Source organism: Bufo bufo, chromosome 2 (assembly GCF_905171765.1).
Source record: "Bufo bufo chromosome 2, aBufBuf1.1, whole genome shotgun sequence".
Lineage (NCBI taxonomy): Eukaryota > Metazoa > Chordata > Amphibia > Anura > Bufonidae > Bufo > Bufo bufo.
Window position 1 is genome coordinate 618,242,881 of NC_053390.1, and position 16,417 is coordinate 618,259,297.

Genomic DNA, 16,417 nt, shown 5'->3' on the forward strand with positions numbered 1-16,417 from the left:
AGTCTAACCAGACTGTCTAATACTCTAGCACCGTTCTATGGAAACAGTAGGTTTAAAGAGCACACCAAATGCTTGAAATAACTTCTTTATTAACTTCAACTTTTCTTTATATATAACACTGCCGCCTCCGCAGCAGATAGACCATGTACATAACACATGTTGAAAAGATATCACAAAATGGAGGTATGATTAAGATGTTGGTTCAATTGTTCAATCTTGTCATTCAACATAAAATGCTGTATATATTTCTCTCTTGAGTATCTGTACTCTCACTTTAAGTTATTTAAGCACTTTATGATTTCTCTGAGAGGTATATCTGAGATCTAACTAATAGTTCTACTGCAGATTGAAGTTTTCTTTTGCAATTTGTATGGATTGTATGATTGTATGGCTCAGTAAGGTTATATGCAATTTGGATTGCAATATGGAATCTGAATGCTTGCAATTGTATGCTTGCAATTTGTAGCTTGCAATTTGTATTTGTAGTTTGTATTTGGTGGAACTGTAAGTAAACACACATATAACTGGTTCAGTATACAGCTCTAATCACTAAACTAACAGTAGGAACATTATATCACTGTTTTAAATACCTATTTTGGCCTCTTGTTCCCATAAAAACACAGCTCTCAGTGGAGTGAATGTCTCTTCAGCTCCTGTCTCTGATGAATAATGATTCTAGCAGCTCCTGCTAGGAGAATTCCCAGAAAGGCTGTGTGTGAGGCTGGCTGTGATTGGTGAAAACTCTTGCTGTGTGAGAAGCTGGCTGTGATTGGTCTAGACTTCTGCCCAGCAACAATAGATTAACACTATACTTTCTGTTGTTTCTGCTGTGTCACTGAGCTTACCTTACATTACAAAATGAATCTTAAAGGCATATTATCTTTTTCTGCTTCTGTGAACACAATATATAACAGTTATATGACATCCAAAATATGATATCATAGTAAATAACTCTGCCTTTGTCTATAACACATAAAAATAGGAACTGTATTAAGATTATTAGCAGGTCTAGCTGTATACACATATAAGCTATACTAGCAACCTAGGACAGGTCTTAGCTGGCCAGCTACACTAAGTCCCCTAAGTAGAAGGTGATGGTGAACCCAGGTGTAAGAATACCAGAGTGGTGTAAGGGTTGCCTATAGTGTTCCTTTAGGTGTGGCTTTGCACTTGTCCTACATGGATATCTGGAACCCCAAGCGTGGTCGACCGCAGTAGTGATAATAGGGTTAACAGTTGAGGGATTTGTAGAAATGATTGGAGTCCAAACTTTTAATAACGTTGAAACAGCTTTACTTGGCATAAACTCGCATCAAAAAACAATCTTCCAACTTCGTCTTGGTCATCAGCAGATTTTGGCTTAATTTCTAGCAGGCAAACACAATCAGCTCTGCTACATCTTTACTCTTTCAGCTCTGCTATGCTGGCTGGATTAAATAGAAACTTTTCCCTTTCTGCTGTAGGCTGCAACTTAGCTTTCTGTAGCCTGCCTCTGTCTTTATCCTTATGGCTGGGTTCACACGGGCGTTGCGGGAACACCCGCGATTTTTCCGCGTGAGTGCAAAACATTGTAATGCGTTTTGCACTCGCGTGAGAAAAATCGCGCATGTTTGGTACCCAAACCCGAACTTCTTCACAGAAGTTCAGGCTTGGGATCGGTGTTCTGTAGATTGTATTATTTCCCCTTATAACATAGTTATAAGGGAAAATAATAGCATTCTGAATACAGACTGCATAGTAAACTAGCGCTGGAGGGGTTAAAAAAATAAAAATAAATTTAACTCACCACCTTTAACACCATGGTAAAAGATCATGTGATGGATCATGTGATGACCGGAGTGACGTCACCACAGGTCCTTTACCTGTAATTAATGCTCACCACAGGTCCTGTTCAGCAAAGGAGACAGAAGGAGATGCCGGGCCGCGATCAAGTGGATTAAGGTGAGTTAAATTATTTTTTATTTTTTTTAACCCCTCCAGCGCTGTTTTACTATGCATTCTGTATTCAGAATGCTATTATTTTCCCTTATAACCATGTTATAAGGGAAAATAATAATGATCGGGTCTCCATCCCGATCGTCTCCTAGCAACCGTGCGTGAAAATTGCACCGCATTCGCACTTGCTTGCGGATGCTTGCGATTTTCACGCAGCCCTATTCACTTCTATGGGGCCTGCGTTGCGTGAAAAACGCTGAATATAGAGCATGCGATTTTCACGCAATGCACAAGTGATGTGTGAAAATCACCGCTCATGTGAACAGCCCCATAGAAATGAATGGGTCGGTATTCAGTGTGGGTGCAATGCGTTCACTTCACGCATCGCATCCGCGCGGAATACTCGCCCGTGTGAAAGGGGCCTATCTGTATCTTTGTCTTTATTCAGGGAATCTTTCTTCCTGACTTTGGAGGCAGCTTTATCCTCTGGGCCCAACAGAGCAGACAGGCTCTCCTGGCTTGCACCGTACCTTCTCCTTACAGGGGGTAACCTACTCTGTCTTTTGCAGGCTTTTCCAGCAGGGACTAGTGCCTGCTCCTTCCCCAAGGAGGGGATCCTCTAAACTGACCTACACTAACTAAACTACTCACTCTCTAGAGAGGGCTAGAATGGATAGAAGGTTCCACTCTAGGAAAACTAGCTCTGCCAATACTACCGCCATCTGCTGGTAAACCAGGTATATATATATATATATATATATATATATATAGTGAACATAACCTTTGCATAGAAATATAATTATACATTGTGCAGGACAAGGAAATAAATGCATATGATGACACAAGATCAACCATAAAAGATAGTAATGGAGCAAAAAGAGTGGTAATGCCCACCTAGCGGGGCGTTACATCGCTAGTGCTACCTCTAGGTATCCTTGATAACTTGAAATATCAGCCATATCTGTACAGTCGTGGCCAAAAGTTTTGAGAATGACACAAATGTTAGTTTTCACAAAGTTTGCTGTTAAACTGCTTTCAGATCTTTGTTTCAGTTGTTTCTGTGATGTAGTGAAATATAATTACACGCACTTCATACGTTTCAAAGGCTTTTATCGACAATTCCATGACAATTATGCAAAGAGTCAGTATTTGCAGTGTTGGCCCTTCTTTTTCAGGACCTCTGCAATTCGACTGGGCATGCTCTCAATCAACTTCTGGGCCAATTCCTGACTGATAGCAACCCATTCTTTCATAATCTCTTCTTGGAGTTTGTCAGAATTAGTGGGTTTTTGTTTGTCCACCCGCCTCTTAAAGATTGACCACAAGTTCTCAATGGGATTAAGATCTTGGGAGTTTCCATGCCATGGACCCAAAATGTCAACGTTTTGGTCCCCGAGCCACTTAGTTATCACTTTTGCCTTATGGAAAATGCTTCGTGCTGGAAAATGCATTGTTCTTCACCAAACTGTTGTTGGATTGTTGGAAGAAGTTGCTGTTGGAGGGTGTTTTGGTACTATTCTTTATTTATGGCTGTGTTTTTGGGCAAAATTGTGAGTGAGCCCACTCCCTTGGATGAGAAGCAACCCCACACATGAATAGTCTCAGGATGCTTTACTGTTGGCATGACACAGGACTGATGGTAGCACTGACCTTTTCTTCTCCAGACAAGCCTTTTTCCAGATGCCCCAAACAATCGGAAAGAGGATTCATCAGAGAATATGACTTTGCCCCAGTCCTCAGCAGTCCATTCACCAAACTTTCTGCAGAAGATCAATCTGTCCCTGATGGTTTTTTTTTTAGAGAGAAGTGGCTTCTTTGCTGGCCTTCTTGACACCAGGCCATCTTCCAAAAGTCTTCGCCTCACTGTGCGTGCAGATGCGCTCACACCTGACTGCTAACATTCCTGAGCAAGCTCTGCACTGGTGGCACTCCGATCCCACAGCTGAATCCTCTTTAGGAGACGATCCTGGCGCTTGCTGGACTTTCTTGGACGCCCTGAAGCCTTCTTAACAAGAATTGAACCTCTTTCCTTGAAGTTCTTGATGATCCTATAAATTGTTGATTGAGGTGCAATCTTAGAAGCCACAATATCCTTGCCTGTGAAGCCATTTTTATGCAACGCAATGATGGCTGCACGCGTTTCTTTGCAGGTCACCCTGGTTAACAATAGAAGAACAATGATTTCAAGCATTACCCTCCTTTTAACATGTCAAGTCTGCCATTTTAACCCAATCAGCCTGACATAATGATCTCTAGCCCTGTGCTCGTCAACATTCTCACCTGAGTTAACAAGACGATTACTGAAATGATCTCAGCAGGTCCTTTAATGACAGCAATGAAATGCAGTGGAAAGTTTTTTTGGGGATTAAGTTAATTTTCATGGCAAAGAAGGACTATGCAATTCATCTGATCACTCTTCATAACATTCTGGAGTATATGAAAATTGCTATTATAAAAACTTAAGCAGCAACTTTTCCAATTTCCAATATTTATGTAATTCTCAAAACTTTTGGCCACGACTGTACAAACTTCCACCTGACTTCTAGATTTTACTATTCACTGCCTAACCTGATGTCTGCCTGATCTCTACATTGACTTTGAGCTGCCCACTCTAAAATTGGACTGTTTATTGGATTGCACAAGCTCTGACAGTCCTACCATTGGCAATTCCCTGAATATGGTTTTGCCTGATCCTTGTTGCTCTGCACCAGTGTATCTTGACCCCCATAGGTCAGCAGTCACTTGAACAGAGTATACTCCAAGAGTTGGCCTGGTAGATCCCCTGCAGTGGATTCCAGATCCCTGTACAAAAGGTTAAGATGGTTGTGCAGTGCAAATATATTCATGTCCTATCCTCGGGATAGTTCATCAGTATTAGATAGGCAGGGGTCCCACTCCGGGCACCCCTGCCGATCAGCTGTTTTAAAAGAATAGTTGCACTTATGCGAGTACTGCTTCTGCTTCAAATTACCTGCACATCATATCAATTGTAGAGATGCTGCAGTGTAACTAAAATTAATCTATCTTATTGAAGTGAATTTATTGTAGTTACACTGCATGGCCACTGCAAATGAAATGGCACACAGATGATTTTGAAACCAACGCAACACTTGCACTAGTGCTGCTATCCCTTCAAAGAGCTGATCGTGGGGTGCCAGAAGTCAAAGCCCTGCCGATCTGATATTGATGACCTACCCGGAGGTCCCAAGCCAAATCTGTTCAACATCTGCTTTGTTTCAATGGTTGGATGTATGAAATGAATTTGAAGCAGTTCTGGGATAATCCAGCTGGTAAAGGGAGTCTTGAAGGCAATGCTTCCAGTGAAAAGGTATATATTGTGAATTAACACCTTCCAAAAGTTGCTAAAGAGGCATCTCAGCTATTTAAAACCTTATGTCATGCCCATGTTGTGTACAGTCGTGGCCAAAAGTTTTGAGAATTACATAAATATTGGAAATTGGAAAAGTTGCTGCTTAAGTTTTTATAATAGCAATTTGCATATACTCCAGAATGTTATGAAGAGTGATCAGATGAATTGCATAGTCCTTCTTTGCCATGAAAATTAACTTAATCCCCAGAAAAACCTTTCCACTGCATTTCATTGCTGTCATTAAAGGACCTGCTGAGATCATTTCAGTAATCGTCTTGTTAACTCAAGTGAGAATGTTGACGAGCACAAGGCTGGAGATCATGCAGCCATCATTGCGTTGCATAAAATTGGCTTCACAGGCAAGGATATTGTGGCTACTAAGATTGCACCTCAATCAACAATTTATAGGATCATCAAGAACTTCAAGGAAAGAGGTTCAATTCTTGTTAAGAAGGCTTCAGGACATCCAAGAAAGTCCAGCAAGCGCCAGGATCGTCTCCTAAAGAGGATTCAGCTGCGGGATCCGAATGCCACCAGTGCAGAGCTTGCTCAGAAATGGCAGCAGGCAGGTGTGAGCGCATCTGCACGCACAGTGAGGTGAAGACTTTTGGAAGATGGCCTGGTGTCAAGAAGGGCAGCAAAGAAGCCACTTCTCTCCAAAAAAAACATCAGGGACAGATTGATCTTCTGCAGAAAGTATGGTGAATGGACTGCTGAGGACTGGGGCAAAGTCATATTATCCGATGAAGCCTCTTTCCGATTGTTTGGGGCATCTGGAAAAAGGCTTGTCTGGAGAAGAAAAGGTCAGCGCTACCATCAGTCCTGTGTCATGCCAACAGTAAAGCATCCTGAGACTATTCATGTGTGGGGTTGCTTCTCATCCAAGGGAGTGGGCTCACTCACAATTTTGCCCAAAAACACAGCCATGAATAAAGAATGGTACCAAAACACCCTCCAACAGCAACTTCTTCCAACAATCCAACAACAGTTTGGTGAAGAACAATGCATTTTCCAGCACGATGGAGCACCGTGCCATAAGGCAAAAGTGATAACTAAGTGGCTCGGGGAGAAGAAAAGGTGAGCGCTATCATCAGTCCTGTGTCATGCCAACAGTAAAGCATCCTGAGACCATAGAAGTGACTATGAAAGAATGGGTTGCTATCAGTCAGGAATTGGCCCAGAAGTTGATCGAGAGCATGCCCAGTCGAATTGCAGAGGTCCTGAAAAAGAAGGGCCAACACTGCAAACACTGACTCTTTGCATAAATGTCAAGTAAATGTCGATAAAAGCCTTTGAAACGTATGAAGTGCGTGTAATTATATTTCACTACATCACAGAAACAACTGAAACAAAGATCTAAAAGCAGTTTAGCAGCAAACTTTGTGAAAGCTAATATTTGTGTAATTCTCAAAATTTTTGGCCACGACTGTACATGGAACAGGCAAACAAGCTAATGGCATACCTTTGCAGGAAACTAGAGTATTAGAACTTGTTGCTCAGGTGCCCTCCCACAGGGGAAGATGCTAAAAATACCCTGTGATGAATCTCGCAGCTCGCAGCCCCGCCTGACGTCAACAACGTTGAGCCTACAAGATACGGTTTTGTCATTGGTTTCCGAAACATGACATGACTCCATCCCTGAGAGCACATGAGGTCAGCTTGGTATAGTTTACACAGACACCTCCTGTCCATGCAGGCACAGGTGGGCATGGCAAGCAAGGGAGGGTGGTCCAACATGACCTCGGGCATAACTCAACACTCGCTCACAACCCTGACAAGCTGAGAGGGCCTTTTCACTGCCCTAGTGAAACATCGCTCTGTCAGCTCGGTAGACTGCCACCAGTCCCTCGTTAGATATAAGCCCGATCTGCTAGCAGGATTATATCAGGGCAGGAACCACCCCAGGTAGCTATAACTATGCCGAAACACGTATAAGGGAATTCGTGGACCGAGATACAGGGACAGCCCAAGATTAAATTATATATTTAATTGCCTTAAGGGCGCACTAGACAATACATGATATTCACAGAGAATATATGCAGTGGTCAAATGTGCAAATACAGGTGGTATGATACAACAGAGTTAAACAGAGCAAGAGTTAGTTACCAGGTGGATGAGCAGTCCTTTGGGTTATGATGAGTTCTGGGCTGCTGTAATCCTTGGCTGTAGTCACGTTGGGGCAGTGATGTCAGCAGTTTGTCTATATTCCCTCCAAACACATTACATGATGTGACCCCTTCAGAGGAAGACCTTGGCCTCTGGACTGCATGGGCCTTTTCATCTGTAGTCGGTCTCTTCCCTCCCTCCCTCTGGGAGTAGTCCACCCTCCCTTCCTTGTCATGGTAGCCAAAGACTCACAAAACCCATTATGGCCCATAGCTCCAGACCAGAAGGTCACATGGAGGTTCTGGGACCAATGGATCCGCCTGGGTTCCCACTAAAGGTAGATACCAAACATGGCGCTATTATTAGGTTCCTGCTGGGAGATCTCTGTATCTACCCTTCCTGGCATCCTACCCCCTTACTATGACCAGGAGCATGTCTCTCTTGGCCACAGGGTTGCAGTTATATAACTGGTTTATGCCTATGATGGACAGGCAATTCATAATTCCTTATGAACCCCCGATTCCATGATGTCTGATGGATCCTTTTGTTCTGATGACCAGCTCAGCCCCCTTCCCCCTCCCACACACCGACATTCATCCTGCTAGAGAGGCTTGATGTGCCATTGTGGCTGAATGAACTGCAAATATGTGGTCTGCTTTGAAGCCATGCAGCCTATGGAGTTTATTCCCTCTGCTATCTGACAGAAAATGGCTGGAATTAGATTATGGCTGGAATTAGATCATAATTCCACATTCCTCACATACTCCAGGGTGGCCAGCCTGGGCTGGAGAGGAGCTAAGTGTGTGCTTGCAATTCAACAGCCAGAGGAATAACTTGGGCATGCCCTATGGGCAGAGAGCAGTGTTGCTGCCAGGAAGTAGGCCTGTGTCATTAACTGAAGAAAGAATTTTTTTCCCCTAAAGTGGAAGGAATTTTTTCCCCTAAAGTGAGGAAAATTGGCTTACCTCACAGTTTTTTTTTGCCTTCCTCTGGATTAACTTGCAGGATAACAGACTAAACTGGATGGACAGATGTCTTTTTTTAGCCTTATAAACTATGTTACTATGTAATACACAAAAAAGGGGAAACAGTCCAAAGTTCTCAGAAAGGACTTGAAAATTACCAGGAACAAAGAAAATTAGCCTTGTCAAGAGGTAAAGTAACAGAGATATGTAATAATTCCGTAATTTGTTATATATTTGCTCTTTTGGTATTTGCAAAAGGTAAAATTGCTCTAGATGACACATTGACACTCTCAATCTACACTGGCAAATCTGAAAAGCATAGTGCCTTGCATAATGCCACCTAACAATAGATTTTAAATATGTTTCCAGATGATAAAGTCACTTGACATGTTTTTCTAAAATTACAGTATCAATTTATGTTGTACATGAAGTTATCCTGTAATAAACTTCTTGCAGGAACAAGGCTAACATAGATTGTTAATAAGATGATCTCTGGAAAAAGTAGAGGACTTGAAGTGTACTTCTGGGACATTTTTGCCAAATTACTATGTAAACACTTTGTCCTAAAAAGGCAGACAGGCGCTTGATAGAACTGAAGAAAGCATGTTAGCATATTTCAGAAGTTTTCTATACTTATTCATAAGAAATCCTCTTAAATTTAATTACTTAACCTCACTAAAGCTCCTTGGTGCTATTCTGTCATTCACAAGATATTTTTTACCAAGAGCTTATTGTCAGAAGCTCTTGGTGACTTTTCTTGTGTGCCTTACAGTGTATAGTTTTGTTTTCCAGAGAACCCTACTGTAACGGATCTCCTAGCACCCCGACCGGGTACCTCTGTTGATAGTTGCTCCTAGTGCTTCCAGAGGTCCCCAAGCACTCCACTTGACACCGTAAGCGCTGCAGACCCCACGAACCGCCGAAGCTTGGTTGAGGTCTCGCCGTCTCCTACCCACCCTGGACCTACGACAAGGCTCCAGGCTCCAGTGGGTGAACCTCTCTCAAATCCAGAGAGCAGGAACAGCTCTTACAAGAGCTAGTAGTTATGCCAGGGGAGTATAGCAAATCTTCAGCGTATAGCAATCCCCCAGTGTCGATCAGTTACCCAAACACAGGCCTCAACATAGTAAAGGGTAAAACAGGAATTCTTTATTTGAACACACAAGCATTGATTTATACATAATTTCCAACAAGGTTACCACCCACAGGGTTTTGTAAAAACAGCCAATAACCACTCCCACACAAAATCCTCCACTCTGCCCGCGTTACAATTACCTCACTCTGGTTTGATGCAATCATCACAGGCAGGCGAATACACAATGTCTTCTGTCCTGGAGACAACCGAGACGTAATTCAATTATCTCTCAGGACAAAGGACATCGGCAATACACACAGAGACAATGGAACAGACCTCACTACTCAATGTATACAATGTCCCACCCTTTTCAATACACATAGTCATTTAACATCCCAAAATGGCATGAATTAGACCAGGGGTTCAAGTTAGTACAAGTCCTTTGTGAACAAAAGAAGCCTGGCTAATGAGAGGGCCCATAATCCTGGGGCAAGATGCTGGTAGCCAGGCCCCTCCAAAACCCAGCGGCGAGGTTGGTTTAGCAACACATCTCCCCCTCCCAGGGAAGTCTAACCAGATACCTAACCTCACGCCGGTCGGTATCTGAGTTAGTCTGGCAGTCCACCCACAACCCAATACTGGACCTGTTGAATTTTGGGGCCTGGTTCTGTTCTGTATGTCCCCAGCTGTTGAGGGGGCATCTGCTACTCCTTGCTTCCTTGTTGTTCTCTAGCTTGGAGCTGTAGGTACTTGGTGGGCAGAGGCTGACTGCGCTGTTTGAAGACTAGCCGATTACATCCTGCTGTAGCCAGGGGCGCTGTACGGATACTAGCGTTGCCCTCAATTTTGTAAATCCACGAACGGTGTCTCAGACCTGCTTCTCCTCTCACTAGGATGCCATCCCACCGCTGCCACCAATGTAACGGATCTCCTAGCACCCCGACCGGGTACCTCTGTTGATAGTTGCTCCTAGTGCTTCCAGAGGTCCCCAAGCACTCCACTTGACACCGTAAGCGCTGCAGACCCCACGAACCGCCGAAGCTTGGTTGAGGTTTTGACGTCTCCTACCCACCCTGAACCTACGACAAGGCTCCAGGCTCCAGTGGGTGAACCTCTCCTAAATCCAGAGAGCAGGAACAGCTCTTACAAGAGCTAGTAGTTATGCCAGGGGAGTATAGCAAATCTTCAGCGTATAGCAATCCCCCAGTGTCGATCAGTTACCCAGACACCAGCCTCAACATAGTAAAGGGTAAAACAGGAACTCTTTATTTGAACACACAAGCATTTATTTATACATATTTTCCAAAAAGGTTACCACCCACAGGGTTTTGTAAAAACAGCCAATAACCATGTACAATACAATCAGACACTCCCACACAAAATCCTTCCCTCTGCCCGCGATACAATTACCTCACTCTGGGTTGATGCAATCATCACAGGCAGGCGAATACACAATGTCTTCTGTCCTGGAGACAACCGTGACGTAATTCAATTATCTCTCAGGACAAAGGACATCGCCAATACACACAGAGAGACAATGGAACAGACCTCACTACTCAATGTATACAATGTCCCACCCTTTTCAATACACATAGTCATTTAACATCCCAAAATGGCACAAATTAGACCAGGGGTTCAAGTTAGTACAAGTCCTTTGTGAGCAAAGGAAGCCTGGCTGATGAGAGGGCCCATAATCCTGGGGCAAGAGGCTGGTAGCCAGGCCCCTCCAAAACCCAGCGGCGAGGTTGGTTTCGCCACACATTATAGTTTGGATTTCCAGAGAACCCTACAATACATTGGGTAACTAATTACACTGTTTGTACCACTTAACCCCTTTAGGACACAGCCTTATTTCACCTTAAGGACCAGGCCATTTTTTGCAAATCTGACCACTGTCACTTTAAGTGGTGATAACTTTAACCTCTTCAGGACACATGACGTACCAGTGATCGGAACAAGGTGCCTGCTCAAATCATTGAGCAGGCACCTCGGCTAAATGCGCGGGGGGGTTACCCCCCATGTCGGCGATCGCAGCAAACCGCAGGTCAATTCAATAGTATGCCGAAAATATCTATTTTATATATTTTAATATAGATTTTTCACCCCCCCTGCACCCCTAAATGATTTTATGCCGATGGGAGGTGCAGGGGGGTGTTGCAGGCGGTGCGGGAGGTGGGCGGTGCGGCAGGTGGGATCGCGATCCCCCGCCCGCCTCCTCTTGAATAATCATTGGTGGCCAGTGGGTATACCAGAGTGTCACATTGCTGACACTCTGGTATAAACGGCTGACATCTGTGATGCGATGTCAGCCGTTTAACCCTTTCCATACCGTGGTCCGTACGGACCGCGGTATGGAAAAGGTTAACTGTCAGGGAGCTCCCTCCCTCTCCCATCGGGCGGCTGCTGTGCCTTTTCAGCCCCCAGACAGGATGGAGTCACAGAGGGAGGGAGCCCCCAGACAGCCCCCCTCCTTACCCTTCCCCGTCTGCTCAGTTGTGGCAGACGGGGAAGGTTCCCATGGCAACAGAATTTCATTTTTTTGCCAATTTTTCAATTTTAACCCATTTTTTAGGTTAACAGCCAAACAAGACAGTATCTTTATTGCCCTAACTCTGCCGTTTACAGAAACACCCTATATGTGGTCGTACACTACTGTACGGCCACACGGCGGGGTGTAGAGGGAAAGGAGCGCCGTGTGGTTTTTGGAGTGCTGATTTTTATGGACCGGTTTATTTACACTGTGTCCTGTTTCAACCCCCCTGATGCACCCCTGGAGTAGAAACTCCCTAAAAGTGACCCCATTTTGGAAACTACGGAATAAGGTGTCGGTTTTGTTGGGACTATTTTTAGGGTACATATGATTTTTGGTTGCTCTATATTACATTTTTGTGAGGTAAGGTTACCAAAAATTTTAATTCTGAAATTTCATCTCCATTTGCCATTAACTGTTGAGGAACACCTAAAGGGTTAATAAAGTTTGTAAAATCAGTTTTGAATACCTTGAGGGGTGTAGTTTCTTAGATGGGGTCACTTTTAGGGAGTTTCTACTCTAGGGGTGCATCAGGGGGGCTTCAAAAGGGAGACGGTGTCAATAAAAAAGGCCATCAAAATCGGCCTTCCAGAAACCAGGTCCTTTGCTTTTGCGCCCTGCCTTTTAGTGATACAGCAGTTTATGACCACAAATGTGGCGTTTCTGTAAACTGCAGTATCAGGGTAATAAATATTACGTTTTGTTTGGTTGTTAACCCTTGCTTTGTTACCGTGTTAATCTCTAAGGTCTAAGAGTAGGGATGAGCGAACCCGGTTCGGGTTCGGTGTTCGGCGCTTTCTTGGCGCTTTTTGAAAGGCTGCAAAGCAGCCAATCAACAAGCGTCATACTACTTGCCCCAAAAGGCCATCACAGCCATGCCTACTATTGGCATGGCTGTGATTGGCCAGTGCAGCATGTGACCCAGCCTCTATTTAAGCTGGAGTCACGTAGCGCCGCACGTCACTCTGCTCTGATCAGTGTAGGGAGAGGATGCAGCTGCTGCTGTTAGGGCGAGATTAGGCAGGGATTTATTTACTGAAGTGATCGATATACAGCTGTGTATCATACAACCTCTGCTATTCAATTGCTCACTGTTTTAAGGCTGCCCAGAGCGTTTTTCAGTCACTTTTTTCTGGGGTGATTGGCGGCCATTTTGTGTCTTGTGGTGCGCCAGCACAAGCTGCCACCAAGTCCATTTTTAACCATCAATAGTGTGTTTTTTTTTTTTGCTATATCCTACATCAGGGGCTTGGCTGTGCTTGCTATTTTATTGAGGGGTAAAATACAATTGCCAAAATAGCAGTACCCTAAATCTGGTGTTTCAGCTGTGGCTAGCCAATTGTAATACTGTCTGCTGTCTGCCGAAGCACAGTTTTTGTTCTGGGTTGAATACAATTCCCAACTTAGCAATTCCCTAAATTTGTGGTTTCTGCTCTATCAGGTCAAGGGTAAATCTATCCATAAAAGGGTATATTAGATTGAAGGTGCGGATAGGGTCATCCTCAATAACTTCACACGCTACCGTGCATTTCCAAGTCTAATTCTGTCCGTAAACGTATACCTGTCATCCAGCGCCTAAATACTAGGCCTACAATTTATATTCAGCTAAATCTGTTGTTACTGCTGTGGCTGGTCAATTTATTTAGAGTCCGCCAAAGCACAGTTTTTGTTCTGGGTTGAAATACAATTCCCAACTTAGCAATTCCCTAAATTAGTGGTTTCTGCTCTATCAGGCCAAGGTTAAATCTATCCATAAAAGGGTATATTAGATTGAAGGTGCGGATAGGGTCATCCTCAATAACTTCAGACGCTACCGTGCATTTCCAAGTCTAATTCTGTCCGTAAAAGGGATACCTGTCATCCAGCGCCTAAATACTAGGCCTACAATTTATATTCAGCTAAATCTGTCGTTACTGCTGTGCCTGTATTAGTGTAATACGGTACCTAAATAGATAGCCAGATAGTGTTAGGTGCCTGTAAAAAAAGGCCTGAATTTGAATTCAATACATTGGGCCAAATAATTTTTTTCTTATTGTGGTGAACGGTAACAATGAGAAAAACATCTAGTAAGGGACGCGGAAGCGGACATGGTCATGGTGGTGTTAGTTTACCCTCTGGTGCTGGGAGAGGACGTGGCCGTTCTGCCACAGCCACACGTCCTAGTGAACCAACTACCTCAGGTTCCAGTAGCCACCAGAATTTACAGCGATATTTGGTGGGGCCCAATGCCGTTCTAAGGATGGTAAGGCCTGAGCAGGTACAGGCATTAGTCAATTGGGTGGCCGACAGTGGATCCAGCACGTTCACATTATCTCCCACCCAGTCTTCTGCAGAAAGCGCACAGATGGCGCCTGAAAACCAAGCCCATCAGTCTGTCACATCACCCCCATGCATATCAGGGAAACTGTCTGAGCCTCAAGTTATGCAGCAGTCTCTTATGCTGTTTGAAGACTCTGCTGGCAGGGTTTCCCAAGGGCATCCACCTATCCCTTCCCCAGGGGTGAAAGAGATAGAATGCACTAACGCACAACCACTTATGTTTCCTGATGAGGACATGGGAATACCACCTCAGCACGTCTCTGATGATGACGAAACACAGGTGCCAACTGCTGCGTCTTTCTGCAGTGTGCAGACTGAACAGGAGGTCAGGGTGGAAGACGATGCAGGGGACGATGAGGTCCTAGACCCCACATGGAATGAAGGTCGTGCCACTGACTTTCAGAATTCGGAGGAAGAGGCAGTGGTGAGACCGAGCCAACAGCGTAGCAAAAGAGGGAGCAGTGGGCAAAAGCAGAACACCAGCCACCAAGAGAGTCCGTCTGCTACTGGCCACCGCCATCTGGGACCGAGCACCCCAAAGGCAGCTTCAAGGAGTTCCCTGGCGTGGCAGTTCTTCAAACAATGTGCTGACGACAAGACCCGAGTGGTTTGCACGCTGTGCCATCAGAGCCTGAAGCGAGGCATTAACGTTCTGAACCTTAGCACAACCTGCATGACCAGGCACCTGCATGCAAAGAATGAACTGCAGTGGAGTAAACACCTTAAAAACAAGGAACTCACTCAGGCTCCCCCTGCTACCTCTTCTGCTGCTGCCGCCGCCTCGGCCTCTTCCTCCGCCTCTGGAGGAACGTTGGCACCTGCCGCCCAGCAAACAGAGGATGTACCACCAACACCACCACCTCCATCACCAAGCATCTCAACCATGTCACACGGCAGCGTTCAGCTCTCCATCTCACAAACATTTGAGAGAAAGTGTAAATTCCCACCTAGCCACCCTCGATCCCTGGCCCTGAATGCCAGCATTTCTAAACTACTGGCCTATGAAATGCTGTCATTCAGGCTGGTGGACACAGACAGCTTCAAACAGCTCATGTCGCTTGCTGTCCCACAGTATGTTGTTCCCAGCCGCAACTACTTCTCCAAGAGAGCCGTGTCTTCCCTGCACAACCAAGTATCCGATAAAATCAAGTGTGCACTGCGCAACGCCATCTGTGGCAAGGTCCACCTAACCACAGATACGTGGACCAGTAAGCACGGCCAGGGACGCTATATCTCCCTAACTGCACACTGGGTAAATGTAGTGGCGGCTGGGCCCCAGGCGAAGAGCTGTTTGGCGCACGTCCTTCCGCCGCCAAGGATCGCAGGGCAACATTCTTTGCCTCCTGTTGCCTCCTCCTCCTACTCGGCTTCCTCCTCCTCTTCTTCCACCAGCCACACATCTTCACCACCAACTTCAGCACAGCCCGGGGTAAACGTCAGCAGGCCATTCTGGAACTCATATGTTTGGGGGACAGGCCCCACACCGCACAGGAGTTGTGGCGGGGTATAGAACAACAGACCGACGAGTGGTTGCTGCCGGTGAGCCTCAAGCCCGGCCTGGTGGTGTGCGATAATGGGCGAAATCTCGTTGCTGCTCTAGGACTAGCCGGTTTGACGCACATCCCTTGCCTGGCGCATGTTCTGAATTTGGTGGTGCAGAAGTTCATTCACAACTACCCCGACATGTCAGAGCTGCTGCATAAAGTGCGGGCCGTCTGTGCCGCTGCTCGCCTGTCTGCGCTACAGCGTAACTTCGGCCTTCCCGCTCACCGCCTCATATGCGACGTGCCCACCAGGTGGAACTCCACCTTGCACATGCTGGACAGACTGTGCGAGCAGCAGCAGGCTATAGTGGAGTTTCAGCTGCAGCACGCACGGGTCAGTCGCACTGCGGAACAGCACCACTTCACCACCAATGACTGGGCCTCCATGCGAGACCTGTGTGCCCTGTTGCGCTGTTTCGAGTACTCCACCAACATGGCCAGTGGCAATGACGCCGTTATCAGCGTTACAATACCACTTCTATGTCTCCTTGAGAAAACACTTAGGGCGATGATGGAAGAGGAGGTGGCCCAGGAGGAGGAGGAGGAGGAAGAGGGGTCATTTTTAGCACTTTC